Source organism: Anas platyrhynchos, chromosome 7 (assembly GCF_047663525.1).
Source record: "Anas platyrhynchos isolate ZD024472 breed Pekin duck chromosome 7, IASCAAS_PekinDuck_T2T, whole genome shotgun sequence".
Classification (NCBI taxonomy): Eukaryota; Metazoa; Chordata; class Aves; order Anseriformes; family Anatidae; genus Anas; species Anas platyrhynchos.
Window position 1 is genome coordinate 4,269,958 of NC_092593.1, and position 8,015 is coordinate 4,277,972.

Consider the following 8,015-nt stretch of genomic DNA (forward strand, 5'->3'; position numbering starts at 1 on the left):
AGAGCGGCGGAGCGCTGAAGCCTACAAGCAACAGAAAAATGCAGGACGCGGGATTTTACTAGGTGCTTCCTCCCAAGATGTCCTGGGGCCAGGCGCTGTCCTGGCTCCCAACCTACATAATTTTGACGAAATCAATGGGAGTTTATCAGTGTACCGTAAAATGACAGGAGCCAGATGCAACAGGATTGAACCTCGGCACAGGTGAGGACAAACAGCAGCAGGGCCGCTGGTGCTGGTAGTGGCTGATAACTCAAGCCTGGGGATGGGCATCTGAGAGGCTTATTAAGACCTTCAATCTCTTGTGGCCCAGTTTCTCCTATTGGGCCAGACCCCTAGACCTTATAAAATGATGGATTCCCAGATAGCTTTAGCCTACTATACATTGCTAAGCTGCATAACTGGAAGGAAAAAAGGCTTTCAGTAGATCCAGTCCAATTTTGAAGGTGTGAATGTAGAAGAAGAGGATTTGATGCAGACTATCAGTAACTATCTTTTCTTTGTGTTAATTTTATCCTGTTTGGGGTCAAACCTGAAGAAGGGGCCATGAGCAGCGACGTTTGCCTGGAGCAGCTGTTCCTCTGCTGGCCCCGAGCTGCTGATGGGAGACCTGTGGCAGGTCCCATGCCACAACCACACACCTCGTGCTCCCTTGCTGGGACCAGCCGTGATCCTGCGAGGTGCCCCTGCAAAAGGCGGGTCAGGGGAAGCTGAGGGCATTCGGGGAAGTTGCATGAAATCTGGCCCTTTTCCTAGAGCACAGCTTACTTACGGTATCTGCCCTCCTTTTTCACAGAAAGAGATTGCACAACAAGTGGGACGTGCAAACCTATCAGAAAGGTGTACTGTAACAAACATAGTTTTGAAATGCCATTTCTCACAGCACATTCATACAATTAAATTCTATTATAGTCTCAATTTCCACTCGGAAAATGGATGTCATAAGAGCATGTATAAATTATTCACATCTTTACTAAATGAAGGGCTATCAAAAAATTGTCACAGGCTATCCATATGCAGTATGACTTGAGACACAATTGACAACGTAACTAATATTTTTAATATCAAAGTTATTCTGTAATTACAAGAACGCTGATATTTTACAGGATTAGTTAAAGTGGGAAGGTAGGAAGACTGGTAAACTTGGCAAAACCTTTGGGCTTGGTCCCGCATCCTTCACACACCCAAAGCCAGAAGCGCGCAGTGCTGTTACGGCCCGGTGGGTACTTTTGGGTATGCACAGAATGAAGAAATAGAGCCCCATAGTGGTTAATCCCCAAAGCTAAAAATAAAAACAAAACAAAACCCTACTGAAACCAAAGCCTTTTAAGCTGCTATCTCGTATTTTAAGCAATTTATTAAAATGTTAATTATCTGAATGACATTATGCTCGGATAGAAGGGGAAAAGGCATTTTGAAAATTGTGCGCTTTTTTAACCGGGAGGGTAATTCACAGATTTTTTTCCAAAATGACAATTTCTTTTTTATTCAGCAGCTTGAACACTAAGTCGGAGCACTCTTCAGACTGCAAATATAGCAATTATCCCAAGTAATGCTTTGACACTGTTACCACAGGCAAGTGGCCAAAGTGCATCAGCAGTCAAAATATCTAAGCAAGTTAACAAGCTCCTTTTACTCTCTGCAGAGCAGGAGAAGAAAGGGAATCCAACCCCTGAGAAATGTGAAAATAAAGGAGAGAGAAAGGCTGCTGGTGTTTGTTAAAGGAAACGGTGTCGCTGCCTCGGCCTGATCAAGGTGCGATGCCCGCGTCCCTGACAGATGTCCCCGGCTGGGGCTGACGGCGAGGGCTTCTCCCTGCCTAATGACCGGCTGCGCCCACCCGGCCTCGCCGCCGGCCCGCACCTTGCCCCCGCGGCCACTCGCGGGGTCCCCGCTCGCTCTCGGCCCCCTCGGCCCCGTTTTTTCTTTTCAGCTCCGCTTGCAAAATGCCCCCACATGTACCGTACAAAAGGCATCTAAACTCATTAAGTAAATTCCCAAAGAACTATTAACAAATCATTTTGCTTCGGCCAGAGATATCAGATTTAATTAGGTGAGCGGTGTTGATGGGGTGCAAAAACAAAAGGCATCTCCTGTCTGAAAAGGTTCAGGTCCTATGTAGGCCCCATTCTTCCCTCTATGGCACAGACAATAATTGAGCATTTTTTTTAAAGAGCATAGGGATGAAAAGAGGAGTCTGTGTTGCAGACAAAAGCCTTCAACTAAGATTTGTTTTCCTTTCTCACCAGGTGACTTAAAGGGAAAAAATCTTCAGCTGTACAGAAGCGGCTATAACCTACAGCGTGAGCACAGTGACGGAGAATATAAAACAGCTCTAACAAGCATAATTTTTGCAAGCGATTAATCAAAATGCATTTAGCCAGTCATTTCCAATGATAATCAAAAGACCTGCTTAAAACAATAATCATTTGGCAATAATAACAGTTGTGCTCCTTCAAACGCCAGCGGGCCGCGCTGCCCGGCAGGAGCCGCCCCCGCCGTCCCCGAAGCGGTGGCCCAGGGGCTGCGGGGTCTGGTGGCCACGATGGGCCACCAGGTTGCCCAGACAGATGCCCCACATGGCCTGGCAATGTGAGGGAGCAACAGCCCCCCGTTCGTTTCTTCTCTGGCTTTAAATCTTCGGGTTAATGCTACGCGGAGGTCTTGCCAGTTGTCGGTTTAGAGCAGTATTATCTGGGTGGTGGAATAATACCACCGCATTACTCGGTGTGTAATGGGAATTTTTTTTTTTTCCTAACGGCTTCCAGAGGCTTCGGGGATCACACATTGTTCAGGGAAAGAGTCGTTCCCCTTTTAAACTACATCTTCAAATTAAGAGGCTTAAGAAATACTAACAATTGACATATGCCTTTGTGGTACCAGCTATTCCTGAAGACCTCTGAGCAAATTCCTCCTCTCTCCTTCCCTCTTGCCTTGCAACAGCTCTGAGATGAAAAAAGCAAATCCCGCGTTAGGCAGTCAGCGTGTCAGATCTGAGACCACTCCGCATTCGGAGAATATATCTTTATAATTTAAGGCTTACAAGGAGCATGCACCAATTAACACTGTGCAACAAGCCTTTGGTACAAATCATCATTAAATAAACACGCCAAAGCTTTTCAGAACCAGAAGCTACAAATGATAACAAAAGAAGTCAGCAGATCCAGTGTGAAAGCTCCAAAACCTCCTCCAAAACGTCCTCCCATGCCATTACAGGAGCTACACAAAAAGCAGTGCCTTGCAGAGCTGCCATGAGCAAAAAAAAATAATAAAAATAAAAAAGGGGGGGGGAGTTAAAATCTGCCATTGTGATTTTTAATAACTGGAAAACATTTAATGGACTGTATTATACGCCTGTGAGATGTAAGCACTGCAGTCCGAGACAGGAAGAGTAACAGGACACTCTTCCAGCCCTGAAAGTCAACAAAAAATAATTTGGAAGTATTTTTAACTTATTTTATCTGAGCCCCTGACAGTTAATTTGGTGTGAAAAACTGCAACAGTAGAAAACAGATGTTAAGGGGCAAGCATATAGTTAAGGTCAAAACAAACATAAAACACAGCTTCCATTTCTAAGGGAAAAAAGATTTGTCCAGCAACAGGTTTTATGCTAAACCTGCTTTTTTATTGTTCTGCTTGTGATATCTGTAGACTACACAATGCAATACTGTCTGCCATAGTGCAATACCTCTCAGCACTAGTAATTTAAGACTTTCTTCTCTGTAATACACTAAACCATCATAACCTGTCTCTTCCTATTTAGTTTAACCTACAACCACCACATACTGATTTGGCTGTGTGTGGCTTTCTCTATTGCCATTTATTACTCCGCTCGACTCCTGAAATTCTGTTTGCAATTTAAGGCCACAAATTAGAAGCGTAAGTCATCTGTTTCCTATAATCCCCCTGTCAGGGCTGGAATCACATTTGGAGCTCAGCACCAAGCGCGGTCCTGGGCCGCCGCTGCCTCCCCGATTGGCCACGCGGGCGAAAAGCTGCGCTGGGAATAAATAACACCCAGCCCCGCACGGCCGCCGGCGGCACGGAGGGGCAGCGGGAGAAGCCGCCCGCGCAGGAGGGAGAAATGCTATTGCACATTGCCCTCACCCTCGGAAATATCCTAACTGAGGGATGGGGGATTGCTGTGGGGCTGGGCTTTTTTTTCTTTGTATATTTTTTTTTTTCTTTTTTTTTAAAGCCGTCACATAGGGATGTTCATAACTTGCTCGCTCCGAGTCTTTGGCGAGTTGTGCCACCTTTGTCACACGGCACATTTTCTTAGTCCTGTCTCTTGCTGTCCTAATTAACTGTTTTTCCTCCGTGCGGCAGGCACTGTACGCAGCTAAAATGGAGATTCTAACACACTGACTCCATTTTTCTCTTTTTTTTTTTTTTCTGTAATTATTCTAATGAATCCATGCATTTGTTCCTTTGATGCCAGTGGAAAAAGATTTTAAGTATGGAGATGAGAAATCTTAAAAGCAGATCTTTTTTTTTTTTTTTTCTAACAACAAAACCTTAGTTTAAAAAAAAAAAAAATCATTCAAACATTTGCTGTTCTGCCCAAAATTTGAATATTATTCACTTTCCTTTAAGGCATTTTAATAGCAGCTCCTGACCGTCACTGATAGGAGCAAAAAGCTGTCAGTATTTCATACATTACATTATTTGAAGCTTTCCCTTTATTGCCCTGTGAGTAAGACAGCATATCCTGTTACAATCTGAAAAGAGCAAGAGAAAGCATCTGTAAGGACCCTAGTTCAGAATAGCAGTCGGTGGGAAAAGCCTCACTAGCTAGCAGCCCAATGGGAGCACTGCTCTGCTTGGAGGGAGAGGAAAAAAAAAAAAAAAGGCAAAGAAAAAAAAAATAGATGCCATTAATAAAAAATCATCTAACTGACTCATATTTACTAATAGATATACTTTTCCACAGGCTTTGAACTTCTAACAAGCGAATCAACTTGTTTTAAGCAGCACACTCTGGTCGTGTAGACAGCCAAATGCTGAGCTCTGCACTGTGATCCAGGCTGAGCTGCAGCAAATATTTTTTTCCCTTGGATTTAAGCAAAACAATAAAAACCTTATAATTTTTGTTTAAGTTAGAGGAGTCCTAAAAAAGAACATTCCACTGCTCTTTGTGCTTCTGTAACTTAAAAATTGGCTGTGCTTTTAAGTGAAATTTGGCAGGCTGTTAGTCTACAATGTGACTAGGATATTTGGACATAACAAAATTGGCCAAGATATGATATTTTAAATGGAACTACTGTTCATGCAATTTCCTAAGGATTTTTTTTTTTTACTATGCATTTGGTATTACAGTTTTATACACACAAATAAATACGTATTATGAGTCCATAATATACGAATGCAAACTATTGTCAAGATGCATTTACAGCCCGGACTGTGATGATTCCCGAGCAAAAAGGCGCTCTCATAATAATGAATGCCCATTATTATAAATAAGCACACAGTAGAAATAACTCATGGCACACAAAAGCACACGCAAACCACTTGGTTTGTTCCAGAGCTCAGACACCAGCGCTACTATTGCCGAGCTCTGCGTTGGAAGAGCAACTGGAGTCCTGCCATAGAAATGAGCAGCATGCTAAGGAGCAGATGTTCCTCTTTGGAGAGGTGGGGGAAGTCTTCACCAAAATGTTGGTGGCCCCTTCTGGCTTGCCGAGACAAGCCAACTGCCAAGATGCTGCCCTGGAACTCGGATGGACCTGTCTCCTGAAAATCTGGAAGCTATAGGAGGTGCATCTACACCAGCGGTAAAAAAACACTTTGCAAGTCATGTTCAGACACCGTTTCAAATCTATGGCAGGGGCCAGGAGACTTCTTCTCCTCTACTGAAACCTCACACGCTTCCAGACTGACACGCGCACTGACCGTCTCGCTGGGTAGGAGCAGGGCTGGAGCATGCCAGGTTCCACACAGACAGACACATGGTGTAAAGTCAAATTGGCCATTGCTTTTATTAATTACCAATTGAACCAAACTGAGCAACTTAACCCCAGGCCTGGAAGCGGTGCCAGCTCCTCTGCAAGCGATGCCACCACTCAGCCTCCCCCAAAAGCCACCGAGGGCTGCCCGTCTGCCTTGCGGCTCGCGCCGCCGGCACACGCTGCACAGTCCCAGCCACCACACCATGGCTCCATGAGCAAGAAAAGCTGTTTCTGCTCCACTGTGTTCGCTCAACTCTATACAAATCAAAGAAAAATTGTATTCATTTCACTCGTCCCAGGGTTATGAATTAAAAAAGATGGCGAGTGATTTGCCATATGAAAAACACAACCGTATTTTACATAGTAGCACACATAAACTGCATCCCAAGATGCGTTATGCATTAAAATACACAGCAGCAACCTGGGATGCACATTAGAGGCAAGAGTGGTTCAAAACCACCATGTTGTGAATAGGTGAAAATATTTAGCCACAAAGCTGTGGCAATACTTGCTCTGCTGCTGTCCTGCAGGTAATTAGGGTCAGTCAGGGCACGGCACTGGGGCGAGGAGCTCTGGAAAAGAGATCTGCACCTCCTGCCAAGCAGAGCACCTTGAGGAGACGTGGGAAATGCCTTTGGTTTAGAAGGCATGGAGAAAATAGGGAGGTGAACAACTACAATGATAGCTCAGGGAGAAAAAGGAGAAACAGAAATGGTTGAAGCAGTATAGGAAGTAGGAGAGAAGGAAAGGAAGGTGACCTGTGTCCCTGGATCAGTTATCAGTCATCATAAACTGATGGTCAGCTTTTGCTCACTAAAAACCAAGTTGCACAAAACTGTGGCCTTTACAGTAATCCAAACAGCCCTGGGGATGCTATTTGGAATAAACCAGAGGGAGTGCATGAGCAGTTTGGAATTAACAACACAGTTTTGACTTAAAAATGTATTTTTGAATTAAGCAGGCTGTTCTGCAGTGGAGCCTAAAGTCACCTGCGGACACGGAATTGTTTTCGTCCCGTTCCTCAGAGCACAGAAAGTGATGGGCACGGGGGTGGGGGTGAGCAGGGACGTCAGGAACACAATCCAGTCATCGTTCTGGGCTTCCCAAGCCCTGCAGGAAACATCCCAAATCCACACAATGTTCCCCAGCGCTATGTTTTGCCTATGGATCTCCAAGTGATCTGACAGATGTGTAAATTCACACCGAGCCAAAGAACTGCCCCGGGATAATACAGCTGTGCACGCTAAGGAGAGCAAGTTATTCCAGCATTAGCTTGTGGACAGAAAAATGCCTTTTAACCCACCTTTTGCTTCCAGGTGTACAGTTGCCTGAGGTCATTTGGGGCTGGTTTCGCTCCATTGCGGTCAAGTTGACCCCCTTTTTTGCCCATTAAAAACTCAACTGCAAAAAGGAAGATTTTCTTCTCTCTCTTTTTTTTTTTTTTTTTTTTTGCTAATAGAGTGAGTGTTTAACAGGCAATGCAAGGATGAGCAGATTTTCTTAAATGCCAAATGTTGATGGATACACAGTGCAGAGACGCTAGTATCATAGGCTGTAAATGTCACTTAGCCTCAAGTATCCCTCTGTCCAACACTGTTATAACAAGGTGCTTTTAAAATTGGAACAGGATTTACACCAGAGAGGTGTGAAGCGAGGATACATTTTTTTACCCAGTGATAGCTCATCAGCATGTTACAGAAACCTGGCATGGTTCTGGCAATGCTAGAGAGTTACTCAAACCCACAGTGATTTACAGGGGTTGCTCTTAATGGTTGCAAAAGGAGCTATTACTGGATGTCCCAAAAGCAGCTTTGAGCATAATAGGCTGGTTTGTGATACACCGATCAAAGTAGCCAAACAATCCGGAACATATTAATTACAGACAGAAAACAGATTGTTCCTAAAAATACAGCCTTACTCTGTCTTTTCGTGGAAAAGCAGTTCCTCAGTAGGTGAAGAAGTACACAACAATTTGGGCTCCAAACCAATCCACGTGCATCTTCAGCAGGGCGCAGTCAGCCGCAGCCACTCCCTTCTACCAACATTTACCAGACAAAGTTATTAACCCCA